General features: G+C 34.7%; 1 pseudogene across 1 annotated transcript; it reads right to left on the reverse strand.

Moving 5' to 3' along the window:
• Nucleotides 1-653: 653 nt before the first annotated feature.
• LOC149144412 (L-ascorbate oxidase-like) lies at nucleotides 654-5,616 on the reverse strand (annotated as a pseudogene). Its single transcript, XR_016264272.1, has 5 exons — nucleotides 5,344-5,616; nucleotides 5,168-5,260; nucleotides 4,781-4,993; nucleotides 1,699-1,890; nucleotides 654-1,605 (listed from the first exon to the last, which is right to left on the reverse strand). The product of XR_016264272.1 is annotated as an L-ascorbate oxidase-like (transcript).
• Nucleotides 5,617-26,803: the final 21,187 nt, after the last annotated feature.

A 26,803-nucleotide genomic window follows, 5' to 3' on the forward strand; every position in this document is an offset into this window, starting at 1 on the left:
TGGGACTGCAGCCCCGTGTCTGTGATACTGTAGTTACAGGTTGTCAAGTAACTTAAAATAAATGTTATTTATTTTGTCAAGTAACTTAAAAGAAATGTTATTTTTTTTTTTTTAGATTTATACTATTAATAATAAATTTATGTTTAAAAAAATGAATTGTTTCAAATTTTTTTATTCTGCAATTAATAAAAGTTAATAAATTATATAAAAAATGAAAGGGAAAAAATAAAAAACCAAAAAAAAAATATAAAAGAGAGAAGAGGAGATGAAGAAACAAGCTTGTTAGCATTCCCATTCTCTTAATTCTTGCTATTCTTATCCTTACAATATTTATATCCTTACTAGAAACAAATTTGTTTTCTATTTCCATAATATTCTGGGGGCATATCCACTATCCTTTCTGTGTAGCAAAAAACTTCCTTCGTTTTATCAAAGGTATGTAAATGCTGTTGTTGCTTAACTAAATCTTTAAACAATTGCAAGATGTAGGTGGATGCAAATAAAATCTCAAACTCAAATGTTGAATGAAAGGCATTAGATAATGAGGAAAGAGATATACAACCCCACAACCGAATAGAATCATAAAAAGCAGGCTGATTGCTACAGAAGATGCAAAGCATGAAAATGTGGGATCAATTTCGTGTAGCGTACTATCAAGGCAACCATGTCTTGGTCCCTCCACATCCGAGTCCAGTTCTTGGAAGCTTACCGAGCATCTCAATTCCCTCTGCGAACACCACTCCCATGCACATATGCAAATGAGGCTCTATGTGGCAGTGGAACGCCCATGCTCCTGCATTGTCCGCCACGAATCTGATGGCCGTCCACCCGTATGGGAACATAACAACCGTGTTTTGCAAGGCCGGATTGCGGAGATTGAACTTGCCAACGTCTTGGTTTGGATTGAAAGCTCCATCGCCATAGGCGAGCACCCAGAAATCGTGGCCATGGAGGTGCCATGGGTATGTCGCTGCTGTTAGGCGTCAAGACGTTAGCGTTCTGCAGAACAACATCGACCGTGGCGCTGAAATTAAGGGAGTACACGGAGTTCCCGGTGACCGCGTTGGGATTTGACGGAGGTCTCATAATGTCATAGCAGTTAGAAGAATATGTTTCCGGGGCTGCTCGATGGTCGAAGGCGTTGCTCAGCTTGTATTTCAAGGCCGCCAGGTATGGAGTGACGGGCAGGACCAGAGAAACGTTGTTGATTGCCCATTTGGTGTAGCCATCGATGTAGTTCTGGGTATTTAAAAGTACAATCGTGCGGTCAGATTTCAGTGGAACGCGGGGGCCGAAACCGTCTCGGGCCACGATTTTGTTTGCGAAGGCCTTGCTATACGCGAAGTCGTTCCATAACGGGCTCGCGGGTGGGGCAGTGGAGGGCCAGGTGGTAGCCTGATTGGGGATGTAGTTGAAGATGGCCAAACCCGGCGGTGTGTTGGGACGTCGCCCTCTCACGTTCACGGCTGCCCAGTAGTTCTTGAACGGATCCTGGTCGGCCTTAACCAGAAAAGAATATGTCTGCCCTGAATATATGTCCACGTTCTCCACCTCAAGGGGTTCGATGTAGTTTCCGCCCGCTTCCACTAACAACATATTGTGTCCCTGCACCATAGAAGAGCAATCACATTCAATTTGAATGTCGGTTTCATATTTTCTTGTCTGCAAGGGGGGTGTTCAATAATAATATATAGAGACCTCTATAATGAAATTGAGCGACGACAGAGCCGTGGCGCTGGCAATGCGCACACGATACGTCTTCCCCGCTTCCACCGAGAGAATGAATGGCTCGCACTGGTGATTTGTGTTGTTACAATTGACGCTGCTAGCTCCTGCTTGAGTCGGCACCAGCGAGCAATTGTAGTGTCCGCGCCCTCCGATTAGCAAAGACTGTGTACACCACCAATTCTTTAACGTGAGATTAATGGACAGATTGTTCTTACGGTACCTCTATGCACAAACATCTACCATGTCAATTGATTCTTCTAATCATTTAATAGTAGAAAGGGGAGGGTGAAAGATAAATAGGAAGGATGTCAACATTTGTTTATTATAATTTTTTTTTTGGTTTGAAATTAAAAACGAAGTGTATGTGATAATATGCCGTTCTTTCTTTAAGAATGATGTATTGTAAGCGCAGGTGAGGACATGTGAGCGAGGATTTTGGTTTCCCGAACTTAAATCCTCTCTCGTTAAACAATATAAACATATCAAACATGTAATGTATTACTAGCCTAAAAAGAAATAGTGTTGTATTGTAACTTGATGAAAAGGAATAGTGTTGTATTGTAACTTGATGAATAAGTTAAGTATATTTGTTAAAGATAGTTATCTAGTTATATTTATTGTAAAAGGGGATTTAATGATTTATTTTAAAATATAAAACAAATAAATTTATATGAATAGTTATAATGATAAAGTATTTATTAATATTATTGTAATAATTGGATTTATTTAATTCATGTATATTAACAATACAATAATTAAAATTATTATTAAATTTTTGATCTTTAAAAAAAATATAAAATGATTTGAATAATTTAAATGGATTTAATTAATTCTTGTATATCAAGAGTTTGAGTTGGCTTAATGGTTAAGAGCATGTGTTTCCTCCTAAGAGGTCACAGGTTCAAAACCCAGAAGGGTAGAGTATGTATGCCTTCCTAGACATTAGTAAGTAAAATCTATCTTTTTAATTTTAAAAAAAATTAAACACAAAGTTTATTGAAATAGCTTGAAATGACTATATTATCATTTATTATTTAAATAATAAGATTCAAAGTTTAAATCTGCATGGATCAAACTATCTAAAAATATAAACATAAAGATATTTTCATTGTTCAAATAAATTTTATAATTATTTAATAAAAAATCAAAATAAGATATTATCATACTATCTAAAAATATAAACATAAAGATATTTTCATTGTTCAAATAAATTTTATAATTATTTAATAAAAAATCAAAATAAGATATTATCATATTTTAGGGCAATAAATTCATATGGATTTTTTTTGTTAGAAATATTTGGGATCTTGAATTTAATTTAAGTGATGCTTGAAATGATGGAATATATTTAATTAAAGCAAAAACATAGATACATTCTCATCTATGTAAAATATATTTATGAAAATGGAAATTGAGTAAAGAACTCTATATTATTTATTATATTTATATCTAAAATAAATTATATAATTAGAAGAGATTTATGAATTAGAGAATATATTTATATCTAAAATAAATTATATAATAAGAAGAGATTTATGAATTAGAGAATATATTTATATCTAAAATAAATTATATAATAAGAAGAGATTTATGAATTAGAGAAGATGTCAAACTTTAGATAAAAGTTAATACAATATTAAAATGAAATGTATTGAAAAAGTGAAAAAATTGAAGAAAATAAATTATTAGATAAACTATTTATAATTTATTAGATGAAGCATTTATACCTATTTTAAAAGTATTAAAAATAAAATATATAGCATGAAAAAAAGACATAATTTAGAAGAAAATTTTGAATTACAAAAAGATAATAAATTTTAGATAAGAAGTTGATATTATAATTGGATAAAATGAATTAAAAAATTGAAAAAGATAATTAATAAATAAATAAAATTTTATAATAAAATTTTAATGAAAAAATAAGATTTTATCAATATGAAATTAATTTAATTAATAATAAATATTTACATAAAATATTTATATATAAAAATATATTAATTATAATCAAAATTTCATCATATATATATTTAGATTAACAATATAAAAAGATACAAACAATTTATGCTACTAACATTGAAATAAAACTAAAAATAAATTTAAAAATAATTATGTTTAGATTATACAAATATTTTAGAAAGATATTTATAAAATATTTTTGACAAAATTTGAATATGAATAAAAAAAGAATTAAACCCCATTTATTATATATAATATTAATATATTCACCATTATAGGATTTGAATATGATGAGAGGGAATTTATAATCGAATATTGATAAAAAGGTGTTAATATATTTATATTTTATAATATTTGAATATGGATGAAAATGTGCTTTTCTAATTCCATTCTTTATCACAAAATCTATTTTATAAAGTAATTATAAAATATTTTATTAATTAAAGACTTAATAGACTTAACCATGTCAATCTAAAAATTCATAGCCTAAATTAATTAAACATTTATAGTAATTTAGTTACTTAATTTTTTTTAGAAAATTATAAAAATATGTTTTTAATTTTTATATAATGTAATTTAATAAAATAATATAAATACTTGAATAGTTTATGAAGTACAATACTTGTTAAGGTTTTGTAAATGGGGTAGCAAGTTAAGTGGATTTGATTGTGGGGAAAACTCTATAGTTAAGCGGGCTTGAGCCAGAGACAATCTAGGATGGGTGATCTCCATGAAATATTGGTTAGATGAATAACTTAACCCAATTGAATCCCAGAAAAACAAAAAATAATATCTAATATAATATAATGCACTGCAAAAACCCCAATACTTATATTAATAAGTGTTTTCTTTATTAAAAATTAGTAAATTATATATATATATATTTAAATTTATACTTTATAATAAAAATAAATTGGACATTTCTGCAAATTCGTTACATCTTTAAATTTATATTTATTTTTTCATCTAGTAAAATAATAAAATTATCATTATCACGCAAATTATCAAAAGACATTTTTATAAAAAGATACACATAATATTGACGCGCTTATAACAATCACACTGCATCACACATGAATATGGATGAGTAAGTTACCTGAGGCTCCCCGATCCATCGAAAAGGTTTCGAATGGAGACCTGTCATTTGCTCGTGGATGCTCTTGTGCCACCAGTCGCTAACAATTATATTCAACTCTCCATCGTACGGAAACGGCTCCTGTTCGCCCTTGGCAACGTCCACTATGAGAAGCCCATACAGACCCGCAGACCGTTGCATTCCGTTGTGCGCGTGGTAGAAATATGTCCCAGGCTGCGCCGATTAATTCCATATAAATAATTATACTTTATTACACTATTGAAGAAAAAATCTATGAAAATTTATGATCACATTCTAATTCATGCACATGAGATTCGAATATAGACTTTGAAAGGAAAATGAGTTTCTCACTTGAAAAATTACGAGTCATAATCAATTTGATCATACCTTGTCCACAACGAATCTGTAAACGTAAGTATCGCCGGGGTTGATTGCACATTGCGTGACTGAGGCTGTCCCGTCTGACCAAGGCGTTCCTCGCTGTCAAGATAAAAACAATTTAGAATACTTGCATTTCATACGAGGATTATTGATCCCCTGTACTAAACAAGAAGAATGAGCACCTGTCGGATGCCATGCCAGTGTATGACTACTCCTTCAGTGGGAAGTTTGTTCTCCAACTCCACCACAATGGTGTCTCCCGCTTCGGCCTGAATAGTAGGTCCTGGAAACCGCTTATTGATGGCTATCAAAACACTTTCTACACAGTCTGGAGACCACAACAAGTAATTCACTTGCCATTTATAATGCCTACTCCTGCTAAATGCAGTTTGCACAAGGACTAATAAAACCAAGATCATCAAGAAGCTGCTGATAGATGATTGGAAGCTTCCCATGGCAATGGCGCTTGCAATCTGATCAAAACCCTTCTATAACAAATCTACTGATCTGCTATAAAATTCACCCTATCTCACCTCAACGAGCAGTCTGCTGCAATGCTGTACTGTTTGAGGTATTTAGCCTAGTGGCTTTATATAGCAGAGTAGCAGAGGGCGATAGGCTTGCACATCTACTCCTTAGCAGAGGGCGATAGGCTTGCACATCTAGACCGTTGAATTACCAACTTGTCATTCTTCCCTCTTTTTTTTCTTTTTCTTTTTGTTTTGTTAAATGCGTGTATTTGATCGATAGATTCGATATGGAAGCAGAAAGCTGTTTGAATTGCAGTGCAGCTTTTTCTTTTTTGACTTTATTGCAGCCTTACCAGGTGACCACATACCTGTATTCGGTTCTAGAACTCCCACAGAACTTTATGTTTTGGGTTCGGTGTACATTGATAATGGTGTATACACAGCACCGTCAATTTTATTGATAGATTGGAGAATATTCGTTTCAGAGTAATGTGGAAGTTGCTTTGATCGGTGGCCCGGTAGACCGATGAGATTTCCACCTAATAAAATAGAAAAGTTTGAAAACGACTCGATGGTTGTTTTGAAGTTATCATACCAGAAGGTCAAACTTTTGATGACATATATATTATGTCTATATTATGCATTTATTTTATATTGAAGACAAAATTGTTATGAAATTAGAATAAGCCCCCTCTTACATGTAATTTTTTCAATGTAAATATAGAACTGATATTAATATATAATATATTATAGGTTAAAAACAAAATAAAATATTATTTGTGAATTTTATTTTAAATATTATTATTTATATAATTTTATATTTTAATGTAAAAAGGATTTAGAAAGAAGGAAAGAAAAAAAGAAAAAAAAAATATTTTAATGTTTACGGCATTAAAGATAGTTTATGGGACATATTGTTTTTTCATGTGGTTGACGTATTTAGTGCTTTTCCTTGTCAAGCCTCACAATAAATGCTCCCAGCTTTTGGACAAACCCGTCGCTAAATAGATTATCCCAAGATATAGCTGCATAACTTTCTATATTGGCTTTGAAGATCTCAAATTCTAAATGAAATGCTGACTTCCAATTCTAAAATGAGATGCTTTTATGTTTCCACTTTTCCCGAACAAAAAATACACTCTCTTTCCTCCCACGCTTTTTTTTGGCGGTTTCAATGCCCAGAGTTGTTGAGAATTAGTCTTTAACTGAGCAATAAGAACATTGGCTCTCCAAGAAATATTGGCCTCTTAAGCTTTTTGTTGATGATTATGAGTGGGATTAAACACTTCAATATTGTACTTTTTCTTTCTCCCTAGCTCCTTATCCCAAATACGCTTGTGGAACTTCTCCATAACAAAATATTTTATTATTATTGTTTACGAGATATGTGTTCAAGCAAATACCCCATTTACTAAACCATTTGTTATTTTGTTGCATCCAAGACTTCTTTCTTTTGCACAATATATCATTAAAAACAACCTTAGGCCATCTGCCCTCTTCAATTTGCTCAAATTTTTTTAAATAACTTATGACTCACACCATAGCAATTGCTTCAATAGGAGCAACCCCTATTTCACTTAACAAGATAGTATAAGGAACTGCACTTTTAATTTTGAATTCGTTTGTAATCAAACGGTATTTTCTCAATTTGTTTCCACTGCATGTCAGATGTACTCTTGGCCCACAGTTCACAACCATAGAGAATCATTGGAATCACTAGTAGCCCAGAAAGAGTTTGAGTGGTTTTCCAGACCCATAACTCTGCCTCTCTACAACTATTTTGAAAAGCATAGAATTATTTCCAACCCCCCCAAAGTTCTTTTCTGTCTACACCCATCCAGCTTAGATTTTTTGCTGAATCAATTCCGACATATTTGAAATCCCAACTTCTTCCAGAATGTTGCCTTCAAAGTATAACTTATGTTGGTTATGTTTTCCTTTTTTAGAGAAAACCCCTACTTTCATTTTGCTAATGTTGACTCGCATACCCACCTTTTTACAAAAATGCTCAAGGGATAGTAAGTGCTCTTGCATACCAAGAGAAGATTTAGCAGTCAGAATAAGGTCATATGCATATAAAATAAGCCTTATAACAAAATTTCCCAAATGGATACCATCACCCCCTTGCGAATTTAACCACTCCCCAAGCTTATCGATATATAAACCAAAAAGGGTAGGAGAAAATGGCCAACCTTGCTTGACCCTGATATCACTTCTAAAACTTTTAGAAATGCCTATTGAAGTTCTCATTTTGACTTTCACCTCTTCATACAACTTATGCACAATTGCTCTCAAATGTTTAGGAACCCCAAGTTCCTCCATTTTATGCCATAGTTTATCCCTAAGAACCGTGTCAAATGCTTTTCTGAAATCAATAAAGCAACAAAAGGCTTCTTATTTTTTCTCCCAAACTTTTTCAATGCTATGCCTTAAAGTTATGCAATGATTAACTGTGGAATGTTTAGGTCTAAAAAATGTTTTTCCTCTAGCACGCTTATCTCTTTCTTTTGCCCACTTGCTGATTTTATTTTCTAGCATGCTTCCAAATAACTTTGCAAACAAGCATTTTATCATTATGATCCTATAATTAGAGGGATTATTGATGTCACCACTTTTGAAAAGAGGTATTGACAGACTAGTTGCCCAATCTGTGGGAACCCCTGTTGTATGATATTGCTAAAAAAATTTGTAATGTGGGGTGCAAGAATATTTAAGCCCCACTTTAAATACTCTACTTGGAGTTCAGCTAAGTCTTTTACTTTTTTAACATCCAACTTCTTTATACCCATCTCTACCTCTTACACCATGAATAGTTCAGTATCAGTGTTGACCAAGGGGAAGGGTCAACATTGGGATCTTGGTCATAGAGTTGTCTTGCATAGTCAAACCATTTAGAAGTTGTAATACTATTTTCATTTTACATCTTTCTTAGTTGGAGCTCCTTCCAAAATAATTTCGGGTTATTTTTCCTAAGGAAGATTAGTTCTTCCTTTCGTAAAACCATGAAATCGACCTTTTTCTTTCTTCATATCTGCTAGTAAGTTTTTGAGCTTTATTTTATCCTTGTTTTATTCTTTCCACATTCTCCTTGCCTTTTTGCATTCCTCATCAAACCAAGCATTAATAAGAAAGCAATTTGTTTCAAACTTCTTAATTTTTTCTCTTTTGCACTCTTCAAGTGTGCTTTGAATTAAATGTGTTAATTCTTGACAACGAAGGCCGCGAATTAGGGTTTTATCCTTCTCGAAGAGCCTCTCTAACGTTAATTTGAAGGTATTAAAATTTTATGGAGTCAAAAGAATTATGCCCTTTGGGATATTTTGTTGAGCACAATGAGTTTTTGACTCTAATCGCTTCTTTCCATTTGAAGAGAAACTTAAATAAATTGGCTTGTGATTTGATTTTAAGCCCCAAAGATGATCTCCAATCAAAACTTTCTCCATTTTCTCACACAAACCATGCGAGAAAATTACATAATTTGCTACACTTGCTCCATTGTAAGTATTGCAAGTGAAATTACGGGACTTTGCTCATTTAATCAAACAATTACAAATGACTAAATCGAAGGCCCCACATAGAGTAAGCAATTTTTCACCAAAGAAATTGCATTCCTTGTTTTCTGAAATTATTTCCCACTGATGATTACTCTCTTTTGTAAGCCAAATAGGGCCGCAATAAAATCACCCACTATAAGGACTTGACCTAGCTGGGAATATGTTTCAATATTAGCTTTTAAGGTTGTAAAAGGATATTTGTGGTCAAGCCCTCTACTTGTGTATATTTTTTAAACTTGCGATGCAAAATAGCACGCTGCAATTATGATATGATTTCGATTTTCTGATATTTTAAACCAAATGAATTGTTTATTTAAGTCTTCTTTTTATAATTGAATGAGACAACCTTCCTTTTCCCTCACTAATACCATGATACCCTGTGTCATTTTCCATTCCCTGTTGCATTGTTCCACACTGCCATCTTTCAGTATCCTTAAAAAAAAGGTGTTTTGCACCCTTCATACTCATGTGTTTCTATGAGACAAATTATGTCTATATCTTCCGTAATAGGTCCTCACCCAGGTCCTCGTCTCCATGGGTAACATATGTAGTTCTAACAAACTTAAGGAAAATTGGGTATGATTTGATTGCTATTTATTTTGACATGCAAGACTCATTATTTTGATATGCAAGACCCACAGTTGAGTCTTTGTCCCTGCTTTCCCATACTGACCTTGCTTTCTAATTTCCTATTGAAGAATTTGTTGCCTCTTCTTTATTACCATCTTACTCCTCTATTTTGGAAGGAGGTCCAAATCACGCTATCACAACTTTACCTTTATAAATCCATGCTCTCTTGCTTCCCTAACCTTTGACATTTCCTCCCTCATTTCCTCTTGTTGTCTTACAGTTAAATCTTCTTTTAGAAAAAAGTGAGAACCCCTCAAGAGATTCTTCTTGCCTAGAATGATATATTTATCACACAAGATAGGCATGATGACTTTTATCGACTTGGCTCTTTCACCATTAACTTACTCACTCTCCATACTCACTCTCCATGCTTAGCATATTTGTCCTTACCATAAACAAAATTTGAAATCTATAATATCAATATCAAAATATTTATAAAATTATAGTGTATTTTGATTTATAAATACAATACTCATTATACTTTAATAGGTATTTGTAAAGTTTTTGTTAAAAAATTTACTATAAATTAATATTTATAGTGATGATAAATATTATTCAAAATATATAAGTAATTTTATTGAGAACTTGTTTATGATTGGAATGGTTATTATATAAATATAAAATGCAATTTAATTTTTTTAAATTTTTTTCATAAATATTTAAATTTATTATGATTTTTTTTTAAGTTTTAATAATATTTGTGTAAAATACTTCTTTTATTACATACGTGATTATCTATATTTTTCATAAATAATATTTTTAATTAAGTAAATTTAATCTAATATTTATATGTGTTATTATAAATATTATTTTAATTGCTGATTAGAAATTAAATATATTTTTAACTTTATTTAATGGAGATTTGAATCTTAAATTTTAATATTTTTTTATTATTTTTAGAAAACTGTATTAATAATAATTACTAATAACGTTTTTAAAATACATATTAAATCACTTCAGGTACTATAAAAGAGGAATCAGAGAAGAAATGTTTATGTGAATAAAGTTTTTAAAATACATGTTAAATCTATAAATGATGTCAATTCAAGGAAGCTTAGGAATCAAGGAAGAAATATTTATGTAGGTTTGGTGGGTTATGCGAGAAAGGAAGAGTCTTTAACAAAAAGTTAAGGTGGAGTTTTATATGAGAAAGGAAAAATGATATGGAATTCAAAGTTATATAGATAGATGTAGAGGTCATAATACAAATAGATTAATGAATAAATAAAAAAAGTGGAGTTTATGTTATTGATAGATTAATATATAAAAATGAAAATTTTCAAAATGGAAAAATAGAATTTTGATATTTAAAAAAAAATTATATTTTAATTATATAAATATGTATGTTTATTTTGAAATAAAGATTTTAAAATATTGATTTTATTTTTTAAGGGTAGTATGTATTTAACATTTAAGAAATATTTAGAGTATCTTTTAGTAATATTTATATATCAAAGATAAGTATGTTGTTTTTAGCTCTTTTAATTAAATTGACTAATTAAAAAACATGTTATATGAATATAAGTTACGATTTTTTTATGCATATGATAATAGTAAATATTGTAACAAAGTTTATTTATAGATTAAAAAATCTCTATGATAATATGAGCATAAATATCCATGTTTAAGAAATATATATATATATATATATATATCTCTGTGTGTGTGTGTGTGTGTGTGATAATAATAATTTAGAGTTATAATGTAATTAATTTTTATATTGTTTTTAATCTTGACAATATACACTTAAGCATGATGCAAGTGTTTTGATCACTATAGACATTTGCAAGTCATTTAATTTATATGGATGAGTTAATTTAATTATGAAAGAATAATTTTATTTATGATTAATAAGATAATAATAATTTAAAGTTATAATGTAATTAATTTTTATATTGTTTTTAATCTTGATAATGTATACACTGAAGCATGAGGTAAGTGTTTTGATCACTGTAAACATTTACATGTCATTTAATTTATATGGATGAGTTAATTTAATTATCAAAGAAAATAATTTTTTTGTATGTCTTAAAAATTTAAAATAAAAATAAAAATATATAAATTTTCCCATATTATTCACACTTTATATAATAGAATAAGCAAAAAAATATTTTATAGCATTATAAAGAGCTTACTTGGTAAGCTCATAAAAATATAAAATAAATGTGAACAGAAAATTCTATATTAAAATCCCCTAAAATATCTAAAATAAATTATAGTGATAGAAATCAAAATAGCTTTTATGTGATACAAGTACAAGACCAATATTATTATACATCCTTTAAAAATTCAAATCAGTGAATTAATCAAAAAAAAATATATATATATATTTTTTCAAAAAAATAATTTTTAAACTTTAAAATTTTACCATAAATAATTTAAATAATATATACTACACCCCCAACGTGACTTCTATTATGATTTCTGCAAGCTACATGTAACTTGCATGTTTTACGGTATACTTACAAAGAAATGTTATCATATTCCATTCCCACTGGAAAAGCTACACGAAAATAATGCAACACTGATAGATAATAGACAGCCATTATAAAGGGAATATAAGGACGGATTTGGTATCAGGTGCAGAGAACAGAATAATGTGATTAGTTGCTCAGAGTTTGATTCGGTATGATCCCTAAGGCGAATGAATCTAGAAAGGCCTCAACCCAAAATAAATTAAAAAAAATAACGGTGGTTTATGAAATGATAACGCCCCTGCCCTTTACTCCCTTTTCGATGCTAAAATGTATTAACTTTTGATACTATTTAAAAGAAATGGTATCACCATCACTCTTTGCCTGCCACGTAAGTAAGAGAATTTTTGAGGCGTTTGGATTTTCTAATTGTTTTTTAAACGGAACATTGTGTTTGTTTCCCTCACATGATTTGTGATTAAGTTATTATGTTGTCATTGTGATACGAATTGTTTCAAGTTTTTTGAGTTTGAAGACGCCTCTGTATAATTGGATGTCGTCTATGTTAAGGGTATATTAATTTTTTATGAAAGCTTTTTAGGCGTCAAACTGAAAATCCTTCCTGAACAATTAGTATTTCCAAACCAACGTCTCTTTCACGCTGAGGAGAATCGAGTGTGGCTGTGGGACTGCAGCCGCGTGTCTGTGATACTGTAGTTACAGGTTGTTGCATCTTTATGGGAAAAGCACTCTGGTTTGTGAAACCTGGAAAGGTTTTTATTGAAAGATTTTCTGGTTCCTAATTCAATTATTGAAAGATTATTCAGTTCCTAACTCAATTATTGTATAAAGCAGCGCCAACAGTGTGAGGCATGGTTATGAGGTGAAGATTAAAGTGAATGGAGAGCGTTAGCAATAAAAAGTCGAGTGCGAAGTTCAGAGCACAGTGGATGGAGCAAAATCTAAGAATGGTTGTTGATAATTTTCACTTTAGAATAAGAGGTCTAGATTTAACAAGAAGCCATTGTAAGTGATTGGAGAGAGATTAGAATTGTAAGTGATTGGAGAGAGATTAGAATTAGAAATCTGAGTGCATAGAAGTAGGATAAAGTTTAACAACGTAGACAAAGCAAATTCTATGATTTACCTAGTCGTGAAGGATAATTAGGTTAACACACAGTTCTAGACTTATGTCCAGGCTATTCCTAAGAAAATCAGATATTTAATCTTCTAGAACCCTAGTCACCAATGCCTTTTATTAATATTTAACCCTAAGTGAATGATGCGATTTGGTATAATGGGTATAATGGAATGATCCCCTTTGCTTTGTTAACATTATTTTAAAGGGTATATTGGGTGTAATGGATGATCCCCTTTGTTTTGTTAACATTATTTTAAAGGCTTTTAGTCTTTGCTGAATTTATTATTTATTTATTTTATTTTTGTTTTTATTATATAGATTGCAGATTTTAGTATTTAAATGATATAGAATAAAGTTGATCGTAAACTTTATTCATTGTTAAATTTACATGTAAATTCAATGCCTTATATATTTATTTGACAATGTGTTGGTTAGTCTCAATACTTGTTATTGGAATCAGAGAATTTTTTAAGTGCTATTTTTGGAGTTTCCAGTAGATTTTTGTTTCAAATTTGGTGGAGAAAATTGTGGATTTTTGTCTCAAATTTGGTGGAGAAAATTGTGGCCAAGTTTTGGTTTGTGTTATTTAAATTAGTTTTTTGATTTCATATTGGTTTGTGTTACTTAAATTAGTTTTTTGGTTTCATATATGGATTTAGTACACTCTAAAACCCCTAATACACTTAGATTATAAAGATTTCACTTGTCAAATTTGTAATTTCAATAAATCCATGTTAAATTCTTAAAAAATTAGATTAAAATATACCAAATACTTTCCACAAAATCACACTTAAACACTACTTAATAAAATAATATCTTCTACTTTAATATTATTCTAAAGTCCTTATTTAAAGTAGAAAGCAAGCTTTGACCGTTCAGAACCATATTCTTTGGACCACAGAAAGCCAAAAAACGCCTATTCCCACTGCACGATTAAATTTAACTGAAACCAGCAATACAACTTGTCCGGCATGCATGCATTAGGCAACAACAAGATAGTGGCGAAGCATTCGAAATTAGTAATTAATTGCATTTCGATGCAATCACGAGGAAAGCAGTGGACTCATATATTTCAATTTTAATAAACACGATCTGATCTCTTATTTTTTATTTGTTTAAATGATGTGAGAATTTTCGTTATAACCTCAACCTTCCCTGCGTCAACGACGGGAAAAATTATAATTATATATGTATAAAACGTAGTAAAAAAAATTAGCCCGCGATGAATCACACACATTCCACTATTGAAAGACGACAGACTTTATCAAGTGCAGAAGCATTTCACAGTAAAGAGAGCTACGCATAGGCTCGACAGACACTGAGAGAGGCGGGATTCCGATAAAGACCTAGCCTTGCTACCAAACCAAAGGCGAAAAGCAGCCCAGATTTGGAATAAGGAAGGAGCTTGGTTATAAATCACAGACACAAGCGAGAGGAACAGCAGAACCACAGATTACGAGCATTTTGTCAGCATGTTGAAAGGTGCGAAGCCGCTTGTCCCTCCGGGGGCAAGGATTTCAACTTCTTTATGCTCCAGGATGACATACACAGAAATCCGACCAAACAGGGAGGGATATATATAATTATAATGTCGACGCAGGGACAAAATGGTCGTCTGGTCACTTTCATATAATCAGGAATTTTTCACTTTTCATTGGGACCAAATTGACTGCATTTTGGCTTCCGCGGTCCAAAATCGTGGCGACTCATTCACACTGAAACAACTGGAAATAGTAAGCATCCTAAAAAAAATTATGAACTCTTAATTAGGGATAGCCGCTTCCCGCTGCCAGAATAGAATTTGACGGTTCTTAAAATATATTTGGGCGAAGCTCAGGAGATTTCAGTTCAAATCTTATTGAGTACACTGATTTGCTGTGGTGGCAGTTAGAAAAGCAGATTCCCCATCCCGGCTTTGCTAAAACCATAAAATCTTAGTATAACAATTTGCAGGTAGTTGAATGTACTCTTGGTATTATAGTGGCAACTACAAGAATTGATCCTGAGTCTCCCATAAATTATAACTAACAGTTACAGATTCACCATGTAATTAAAAAATATATATATACTTCAAAATTCTATCCGGTTATCCATATTATGTGATATAATTGTTCACTTTTCATTGAGACCGAATTGACTGCATTTTGGCTTTGGCGGTCTAAAATCGTGGCAACTCATTCACACTGAAACAACTGGAAAAATTAAGCATCCTAAAAAAATTATGAATTCTTAATTAGGGATAGCCGTCCCCGGGAATGGAATTTGACGGCTCCTAAAATATACTTAAAAATTCTATCAAGATAATTATTAAAGTCATTTGGGTGCTAAAACTGTCAAATTTAACCTATATTTTAGATTTGAAATTCCTAAGTATTCTAGTCTAGTCTAATTAGTGTAACACACCCTAATATACAATGTCAGGGAACTTTTCATAGGATGTTGTTATCACACCTCCGAAAATACATGAAAATAGATGACAGAGAACTGCAGAAAGTGCAGTAACATATACAGTTCCGGAGAAATAAGAGATTGAATAAATTATTCAAAAGTAGCCAAATAAAAATAACAAATGAAAATGGAAGAGAATAATTTATCTAATATAACTTTTTTATGATAGAAGTTGATAGATGATGGCGGGTCAAGTTGCTTGATTCTTGTCATGGCCCATGACGAAGAGAATAATTTATCTAATATAACTTTTTTATGATAGAAGTTGATAGATGACGGCGGGTCAAGTTGCTTGATTCTTATCATGGCCCATGACAAAGATTCATTTGAGAAATTTCATTAAAATTCTGAGAATCAAATAAAACTTAGAGATCATGCAGCGAAAAAGATATTGGAAAAATAATCTTCATATATAATCAACCATAATAAATAAATTTAACTTTTAAAATCAAATAAAGCTTAGACATGATTGAGGAAGAGAAATGTTGGGAAAGGAAGGCTAACTGCACATATTAATTTTATTGCTGATTTATACGGGCATGTTTTTTTTTCCTTAATGCATATATTTAAAATATAGAATATTTTTTAATAATAATAGATATTGTAAAAAAATTATTTTCATTGTAAGAGAGATGTTTAATTTATTTCATTTTTATTATTGGGATATTTAAAAAAAATATTAATAACAAAAAAACTTCATTGTAAGTGATAAATAAAATAATTTAATTTGCACATTATGTAAAAATATATATAAAGAGATATTTTTATTTTGTTGATAAGTGTTTTCTAATTTAAAGTATGGGGACATTTGGTAATGTAAATATCTATATATAAGGAGAATGTGCTTCTATCTTATGGATATATGAGGGGTATATATTTCAAAATATATAGCTAACAAAAATTATTTTAATATAAACAATGTGGGTCATAAATAAACTATTTTAATGGTCATGTTGAGTAAAATATACCAATGTAAATTATGTATATATTATATGAATTAAATGAAAATAAAAAAATTCTTATAGTCAAGATATTTTATTAGTATGTTGCTTTAGATGGAGTTATATAATCCCTTCCATGCCCAACATGGAGCTGACACATGGTATGTGTGTGTTAATGTATATATATCTAGTGTAGATCCACGTTAAACCTATATCCATTAAGTCCTGAGAAACATCAAATATCTCTAGATTAAAACCTTTTTCCAAGTCTTCCACCTCATATATGTATATGCCCAAAGGGTAGGTGTCAAGCCTACGAGTCGGGCGTGCCGGGCAGGTGCATTTAACTGACGAGTCGGTGAGAGTTGGCATGGGCACACGATGGGCGAGCAACGAGCTGGGTGGTGGAACGATGAGTTGAGGGCGCGTGCGAACGGTGCGACGAGTCGACCGAATGAAGGAAACGTGCGATGTGAAGTCATCTTGTGAAAATGACTAAGTGTTGGGCAATGGAAAGTTTATATGTGGGGTGGTCCCACACATGGGCACCCACACCATGGGCCAACACAAAGTTGGGGCAAGTTGGACGAAATGGTGGGTCGGCTTGGTGAGTCGATGCACCAAACGATGGGCCAATCGCCATATAAGTAAAGCATTGGAATGGTGGAGAAAATCATTCAAGTGAAGTTTTCCAAGTGTTCGTGTGAGTTGAAGGGCGAGCTAACTTGGAGAGGGCTGAAATTAGGCAAATTGTAGGCAGACTCTTGGGCCGAATCACTGAGCCGGGGAAAACATAGAAAACAGAGTTGTAGGTCGTGCGAAGGTGTGCGAGGGCATCGGGCCGAACGACCGTGTGAAAGCGTGTGAGGGCATCGGGCTAAATGACCGGGCGATGGCGTTTGTCTGAACGACCAGGCAAGGGCATTTATCTGAACGGCCGGGCGAGGTCATGTGAAAGCGTTCGGGTGAGGGTTTGGAGGGCACCAGACCGAACGAACAAACGGGTGAACGTTCAGGCAAAGTCGTTCGAGGACGTTCGAGTGAAGTCGTTCGAAGGAGTTCGGGCGAGGGTGTGCGAGGGTGCTAGGCCAAACGAGCGAACGAGCGAAGGTGTGCGAGGGTGCCAGGCCGAATGAGGGAATGGGCAAAGGTGTGTGAGGGCACCAGGGCAAACGAGTGAACGGGAAAGGGTGTGTGAGGGCGTCGGGTTGAACGACCGAACGGATGAGGGCGTGCGAGGGCATCCACCTGAATGAGTTGAGGGTGTTCGGCTCAACGAGCTGAGGGTGAATGACATGCTCGGCAGTGCGAACAGTGCAGGCTAACTTGCACGATTTGGCAGATATTATACCAAGGAAACATGGGGTTTCCTACAAACACTGTAAAACCGAATCTTTTATGAAGTATTAATATTATCGGGTAGACTCATATTTTAGGGAGTTGGCCCTCCTTTTTTATTATCTGTTGTGCATTTATGTGTAAAAGATAATAACTATGAATGATGTATGAATGTTTTCGCTGTGCTAATGAAATTATACCTAGGAAATTTGAAAAATAAGCTAAGTATAGAAAGTAGGCGTAGTCCACGATCGTAAGTATAAAAAGAAAGTAGTCGGTGCTACCACACCTCCTATAGTACGGTTGGAAGAGTACCACCAGTGTAGGGGCGTGACAGTTGGTATAAGAGCTACTGATACGTGATGAAGAAAGCTGAATACTTGGCATTCGTGACAGGTGATTCAAATTTGCAGAAGGGAAGTGTAATACTTCGTGACAGGTTTAGCAGGGGTGAAGCATCGTGCTTGGACCAAGCTGAACGATAGGACATGGCAGGTTTTGAAGAATGTCAAGGGAGGCTCTTGCTGACCTTATACAGGTTGAAGTGGATGAAAGAAGAGAACCCACGAATTCGAGATGAACTTGAAGTCTTGGAAAGGAATGTTGAAGATGAACTTCTTTAACTTGGTTGGGCAATGGAGCAAGTTGCAACTGCAGATTGCGATGACGAAAAAGAAGAAGCCATGATGTTTGAGGATGTTGCAAATATGACAACAATGGAGGATGAACTTGAAATTGATCAAGTTGGACTAGGATTGTGTAGTTTGCAGACATTGATGGATGAGGAAACTCACATAGAGGAGCCTCATGATGAAGTAAGTACTACTGATACTTTTTTTTCTTTGGAGCTTTTGGTAGATGGACCATATGCAGGGAAGTGCAAAACCCAATGCGATGCAGGATGATACCATGGATGTCTACGATGAGACCTTATATGGAGAGGCAAGGACCATTGACTATTGTAAAGCTTGTTGGGGTTGTTTGTGACCTTATGGAAGAAGGTGAAAATGCCCGTGACAAGGGAGGAACATGATGATCATTGCAAAGGAATAGGTCATGCTTTAGCCATATGGAGAAATTGGATAAGTGCCCGACACAACTCATGGACAGATTGGAGAAGGGCACACACTTGGGTTTGATGATACTTGGGTGGACTTCTCATGGTCGAGACCAAGAGGAAGTATTGATGGAACCTTCAGTGGGGGAGCCATGGTGGAAGATTCTCATGTGATGATGATATGGTTTGGGTGACCTAGTTCACTAAACCAGATTGCAGACTTGGATGAGGATGACCAATTGTTGTGATGGGTCTACTTATTTGGACAACATGGGCAACTTGAGTCATGGATATCAAGTTGGAGACATGGAACATGGCAGTCTTATGTAGGGACATTATGCAAGAGCACTTGTAGAGGTGTCACTTATGGGCATCCAATGAGGAGTGCCAAGGCAAGGATGTTGTGCAGGTGGATTTGTTGATGTGACATGGAGATGTTTTATTTATGAGCCGATGGGGATGTTGTGCAATCTTGTACAACAAGGCCATGGAATTGGCTGGATTTGTGAGCAGACTATGGAGCATTCCTACTACATGGAGAGCTGAGGCATCTTGCAGAGACCTTTGGGTCGAGACATGTATGCTTGCTGGGATGTTGGTTGGAGATGACTCATGGAGCTCATGATGACATGAGGTTGTGACTTTTGGGGACTTCATATTATGGTGGACTTAGAGGATCTAATGCATTGAGGAGATGAGGTCAGGGACTTTGATGCAGTATGGGGTGCATACTTTCGAGTACTTGTATGGGTGTGCTTGAGAGAGGGACTTGACGTGGAGGATCGATATAAGACACTTTGGAGTGATGGAGTTGCAGCAATGGTGATGCCTTGGTGGTAACGCTTGGGCATGGGTTAAACTGAGACTTAACTACTTTTGATACATGGGAGCTGATTGGTCTATGATCATGGGTAGCACATGGCAGATGAGACAGGTGTATTCTTGTTTCCTTGGCAAACTTGAGGGATGACACATTGTAGATATGATGGAGGTTGCTTCATGGACTTGGATGTAGCACATCGAGAGTTGGGTTTGATGAGAGGATCTCTTCATTTTGAGGAGATGGATTTTACACATTTGGATGATGATGTTGGGATAGATGCGACTGATTTCATGTAGCACATTGACACCAAACATGATGGACAACATGTTGCAGATGAGATGGAGTTTACTTCATAGACCTGGACATGGCTTATTTTGATGGAGATGGATTCTTGATCAAGTTGATGTTGTGACAGGAGTTTGAGAAATGACTGATGATGGCATGAGGATGTTCATTCTCATGGTTTGAGCGTGACAGTTGGACTAGCTACCCAACTAGTTAAAAATCATGGGGTCCAGAAGTGTACATAAATGTCAGGCCAGGCAGTAACTCCATAAGGAAAAAATGATTCGACTGTTATATTTCATCAGGTAGGTCTTCATTATATACATGAGGGAGAGACTGTTTAGTTCGTCTCCCGATGACTGTTCATATTTCCTATTTATCTATTTACATAAATTCACCCAATCACAAAGATTAGGTGTCAACATTCCCCCCCTTAATCTAAAGGGATGTTGGTGAGTCCAACCATCGTTTCGAATCGTTCAAGATTTTCAATTCCAAGCACTTTGGTGAAGATGTCTGCAATTTGCTCATTTGTGGAACAATGACGGAGATGGATTGTTTTGGCCTCAACATGATGTCGAATCAGATGATATTTAGTATTGATGTGCTTCGTTCGATCATGGAACTTTGGGTTCTTGGCCAACTTTATTGCAGAGATATTCTCAATCATGAGTGGAGTTGATTGTACTTGTTTTACTTGCAAATATTCAAGAATTTTCCTAAGCCACACAATTTCTTTTGTTGCTTCAGTTGCTGCCACGTATTCTGCTTCTGTTGTGGAATATGGTGGAACTGATTATTTACGTGATCTCCAAGAGATAGCTCCTGATCCAAGACTCATAGCATATCCTGAAGTTGATACCCCAGTTTCTTTGTCTCCATCGAAGTCTGAATCAGAGTATCCAATCAAGCTGAAGTCGTCCACCTGTGTATACTTGATTCCAAAGTCTTGAGTTCCCTTCAAGTACCTTAGAACTTTTTTTGCAGCAGACCAATGTCCCTCACAAGGCTTTTGCATAAACCTAGAGAGGATTCCAATAGCAAACAGAATGTCTGGTCTGGTAGTAGTTAGGTAGTTGAGACTTCCTACAAGTTGTCTATACTTTGTTGCACCCTCAAATTATTTTCCTTCAATAGATGTGAGCTTTAAGTTTTGTTCCATTAGAGTAGTAAGAGGATTGCACTCTGTCATGCCAAAGTTGTTCAACAGATCTCCAATGTATTTCTTTTGAGAAATAAATATGGACTTTGGATGTTGGGTTACTTCAATTCGAAGATGATAATGAACATAGCCCAAATTAGTCATTTCAAAACTTTTCCCCAATTCCTTCTTTATGGATGCAATGTAGCTTTCATTGTTCCCTGTCATCAAAAGATCATCTACATATACCACAAGATATACAACTGTTTTGCCAACTTTCTTGACAAATAAAGTTGCATCGTCAAGATAAAAATGTTTGAAATTGAGTTTCAGAAGATGCTCAGTTAGTTTTTCATACCAGGCTCGCGGTGCTTGTTTGAGGCTATACAGGGATTTCACAAGTTTGCATACTTTATGTTCATGTCCTTTCACAACAAATCCTTCAAGCTGGGACATAAAAACATTCTCTTTTATATCTCCATTCAAGAAAGTAGTTTTTACATCCATTTGATGGACTTTCCAACCGTTCTGAGCTACTAGTGCAAAGAGTGTCTAGATGGTAGCCCATTTTTCTATGGGGGCAAAAGTCTCCTCATAATCGACCCCTTCCTTCTAACCTTTTGCCACAAGCCTAGCTTTGTGCTTGTCAAGTGAGCCATCAGCTTTATACTTGTTCTTGTAGACCCACTTACAGCCAATTGGTTTGGTTCCTAATGGAGGATCAACCAGCTTCTAAGTGATGTTCTTTATGAGGGCATCATACTCCTTTTGCATCACTTCTTTCCATTCATCATGAGAAGCAACTTCTTTGAAGGAAGTTGGTTCAAAATCTGTATACAAGTTCAATTCACAATCATAAGAAACATCCATATCAACAGGTGAATTAGAGTCATCTACATCACCTCCATTTTGCCGGTTTGAATTTCAAGTTCCTGTCTTTCCAATTTCATCAGGATGAACACTTTCAGGTGTCTTTGTCACCCATTTTGGGGGACCTTTTTTAGATGGTCCAGGCTGCTCCATTGATTGAGTTGGGATTGAATTAAGATTGAGTCTCCCAATTCTATCAATTACATCACTTAAAGCATCATCCGTTGTTGGAGTTTCATTCGGGGGAGAGTGTTCTTTAGAAGAAGATTCCACATGTTGATCTAGTATAGGAATCCCCCCTTCAAGATGTGGAATCTGATTGTCAAATTCTTGAAATGATTTTGCTTTTGCGAATCTATCCAAGCGATCAAGTTGCCGCTCAACAACATTGTCAATTTTGGATGATTCAAGAAAAATTACATCTCTAGATACAACAAACTTCTTATTTACTTCATCATAGAGGCAGTATGCTTTGGAGGTGTTTGAATATCCCACAAAGATACATTTACGACTTCTAGCACCAAGTTTGTTTCTATGTACCTTTGGTATCAAGGCATAACAGGTGGAACCAAAGACCCTAAGATGCTTTACCAAAGGAACATGTTCATACCACATTTCATATGGAGTCTTGTTTCTTATAGGATTATACATCTATTCTTTATATATGCAGCACATAGAACATCATCAGCCCAAAACATTATCTTTACATTTTTGAAGAAAAGCATGGATCGTACCATATTTAAGATTGTCCTATTCATTCTTTCAGCTACACCATTCTGTTGGGGATTATAAGGCACATTTGTTTGATGTTTGATCCCATGTTGGCAAAGATAGTTTTCAAATTCATTTGATTTGTATTATTTTCCATTATCAGTGCGAATAGACCCAATATGACACTGTGCATCATTTTCAATCCATTTATGCAAATTCTTGAATGTTTGAAAAGCATCAGATTTGTTCTTCAATAAATAAACCCAACACATTCTGGTGTAGTCATCAATAAATGTCATGATATATTTATTTCCATTTGCAAAAGGAATAGGCATTGAACCACATAAATCTAAATGAATGAGTTCAAGTTTTCTATGTGCTCTTGAATGTGAATCATGAAAGGACTCTTTGCTATGCTTTCCTAGAATGCAAGCATCACATTGCTTAAGTTTCCTGGGAATTGTAGGCAAACCAGCAACACCATTTTTCTTCAACAAGCAGAGACACTCATAGTTCAAATGTCCAAATCTAGCATGCCATAATAAACTTGATGGAAGTGTACCTTATTCATGATGAGAATTGTATGAGAAATGTTGTGCATGAGCAGAGGTTCCTTGTAGTTTGAGAAGCCTTTCTTCTGCTATTCCCCTCATGACAAGTGAGTGGTCAGATGCTTTCTTACCTCAAGCTTGCCATCAAACATATGAATTAAGTGACCTTGATTAAGGATGTGGACCAAGGACAACAAGTTTCACTTGAGCTGTGGGAGATATAGAACATGATGCAGAAGAAAGTCTGTAAGACTAGGCAGTTTAAGCTTGATTGTGCCAAGACCTGATGGCTTGATTTTTTATTGATCTGCAAAGTATACTGCTCCATCAACATTGTTAGTGAAATCTTCAAAAAAAATATTTTCTATGAGTCATGTGGCAAGTTGCTCCTGAATCAAGCAACTAATAATTTTTCCAAGAAGCAAGTGAAGCATTAAATAAATCTTCATTTACTCCAATGTTACATTGTGCCACAACATAGTGAGCAGATTTAGGTGCTTTACCTTTGTCTGTATCATCAGTTTTACCTTTCTGTTGGTTTATTTTCTGCTCAATTTTGTGCCATGGTAGCTTGCATGTAGAGGCATCATGTGATCCATTTCTTTTGCAGTGAATGCAATACAAATCTGCCTTTTCTCCTTGAGAATGTCTGCCCCCTTGCCTCTAAAATATCTTCCTCTTCCTCTTCGACCACCTCTTCCTCTTGTAGAATCTTAAGCAAGATGATTTTCTTTATGAACAAGGCACACAGCCTCTTCAAAAGATTTAGGGGTTGTCTTCTTTCTAAAAGCTTTCTCTCTTTCAGTAAACTTTTTCACAAGAGAGTCAAAGGTTATATCTTTGAGATTTCAATTTGCTTACAATGACTCAAGATAATTGGAGTAAGTAGGATAAAGTGCCTTGAGAAAAGCGATAAGAGGAATATCCAATTCAACCTTAGTGGATTTGATATCATGCATTATAGACTTTACTTCAGATGCAAGAGCAAGAGGATCATTATTTTGCAGTTCAAGAGTGAAGAGTTTAATCATGAGTTGAACAACTTGAAGTGCAAAATATGAGTCATAGAGTTCTTTCAACTTTTGTAAGGCTTCAAAGGCAGTTGAATATGATGAAATATGGCAACTCACCTCTTCATTTATAGATGCTGCGATTAATGCATAAGCTTTTCTGTTCTTTTTTTCCCAAATGACGAGCTCTTTGTCTGAGGTAGGCTATATTGGTTCATTGTCTCCGTCTCCGACACACACTCCTTTCCACAACTCATTGAGAATGAGGGTGTGTTTTATCATCCGGGACCATTCAGGATAGTTCTCATTGCCAGTGAGAACTATTCCCACCATGGATATGATTGAATGCATATTGTAGCAAAAACTTCTGCTGCAAAACTTTTACTCTTAATGGAAAAAAATATAGTTCTGATGTGACTGGACAACAAACTCAAATGTCAATTCACATTCATCTGCACAATGTTAAAGTATAGAATATGGCAGTATACTAAGCCAAAAAAAAATACCCTCAACAGCATAGAGCATTGCGTCCACTAAAAGGCCAAAGAACGTAGAAAAGCTGTATTTGGACTCTCAATTCCATTCATAATACTGTTCTCTTTCATATAAAACCAACGATGCCAATTTGCAGTTATCAGATATTGTGTCACAACTCGATCATTAAACTTATTTTCAGATAGACAGAGATATCAATAAAGATCAATGGCCGACACACGAAAAAATAATGGTCGAATCCCAAAACCAACCAAAACCCACAAATAAATTAATCTTATGCAAAACACATCACGTACCAACCAATCGAATAGCACACGTTAAATGAATGAGAGATTAAACTGTAGGATACGTTTAGCCACAACCACAAGCTGAACACGGTCGGATGGACAAAACAAATCCACTCGGTGAGTAACTTAGAGATCGAAATATCTTACACATGGACGACGGAACGGTTGAACTTTGTCCATGAAAATAAAGTCAAATTCGGTCGTGCCTTTCGAAAGCCGCGTCCACGTAATTCCATGAAAATTTGCTAACGTGAAGGACAGGTGGCAGACATGGTTGCTCAGCCTCAGCCACACCATCACAAAGTTTTACACACAACAGAGGTTCATGCGAGAGGCACTGGGTTTGCTACCCCGCATCTCCACCAGAAGATGCAATTCATGCAATGGAGGCGACACCTGCAATCAGATTTGAAATGGATATGGAAAGCTGCAGAAACGCAAAGAAGTGGTGCATCAATGTCATTAATAGCAGGACACAAGGGTCTCTCCCATGGAGAAATACGTCGTTTCAAAAATTTTAATGCACAGGACAACACTTCTTTTATGTCAGTCCATTCAAAAAATTTAACGCACAAGACAACATGGACAGTGCTGGATAGTGGGACAGTATGGACAGTATGGACAGCGCTGGACAGTGGGGCAGCTACCATGTCAGGAGCAGCTAATTATATGGAGGAGTAGCTCAGCTATATGGAGAGCAGATTGGGAGTTACAAGGGACATAAAAGCTAAAAAGGAGTTGGCTTTGATACCCTGTTAGACCAGGCAGTAACTCCATAAGGCAAAAATGATTTGACTGTTCTATTTCATCAGGTAGGTCTTCATTATATACATGAGGGAGAGATTGTTCAATTCGTCTCCCGATGACTGTTCATATTTCCTATTTATCTATTTACATAAATTCACCCAATCAAAAAGATTAGGTGTCAACAATAAATGTGTTAGAATTATGTTGGAATATCATGGTAGCAATTCACACAATGGCGATACATGACGAGGTCGACACGATATGTTGCAGTAAGCATGTAGCTTGAGTTGGAGTGGCCAGCCTTCCACAGTGGGAGAAACATGTGGGGATTGTGACGGATGTGGTTGATGATCATGGATTGAGAAGACTTTCGAATTTATGGAGACATGAGCCTTTATGGTTTGTACGATGGAAGAGTAGAGGCAAGTGACATGGGCATCTTTGGATGTTGGAGCTAACGACACTTTCCAATGTCATATGATGGTGTTGTCAAGGAAGACAACTATTTAGAGTGGGGGAGTATGTCAAGCCCACAAGTTGGGCATGGCGGGCGGGCGCATTTAACCGATGGATTGGTGAGAGTTGGCATGGGCGCACGATGGGCGAGCGACAATCTGGGCAATGGAACGACGAGTTGAGGGCACGTGCGAATGGTGCAATGAGCCGACAGAACGAGGGAAACGTGCAATGCGAAGTCATCATGTGAAAATGACTAAGTGTTGGGCGGTC

The sequence above is a fragment of the Pinus tabuliformis genome, chromosome X (genome assembly GCF_031772625.1).
Source record: "Pinus tabuliformis cultivar Carrire ecotype Pingquan chromosome X, CPIR1, whole genome shotgun sequence".
NCBI lineage: Eukaryota > Viridiplantae > Streptophyta > Pinopsida > Pinales > Pinaceae > Pinus > Pinus tabuliformis.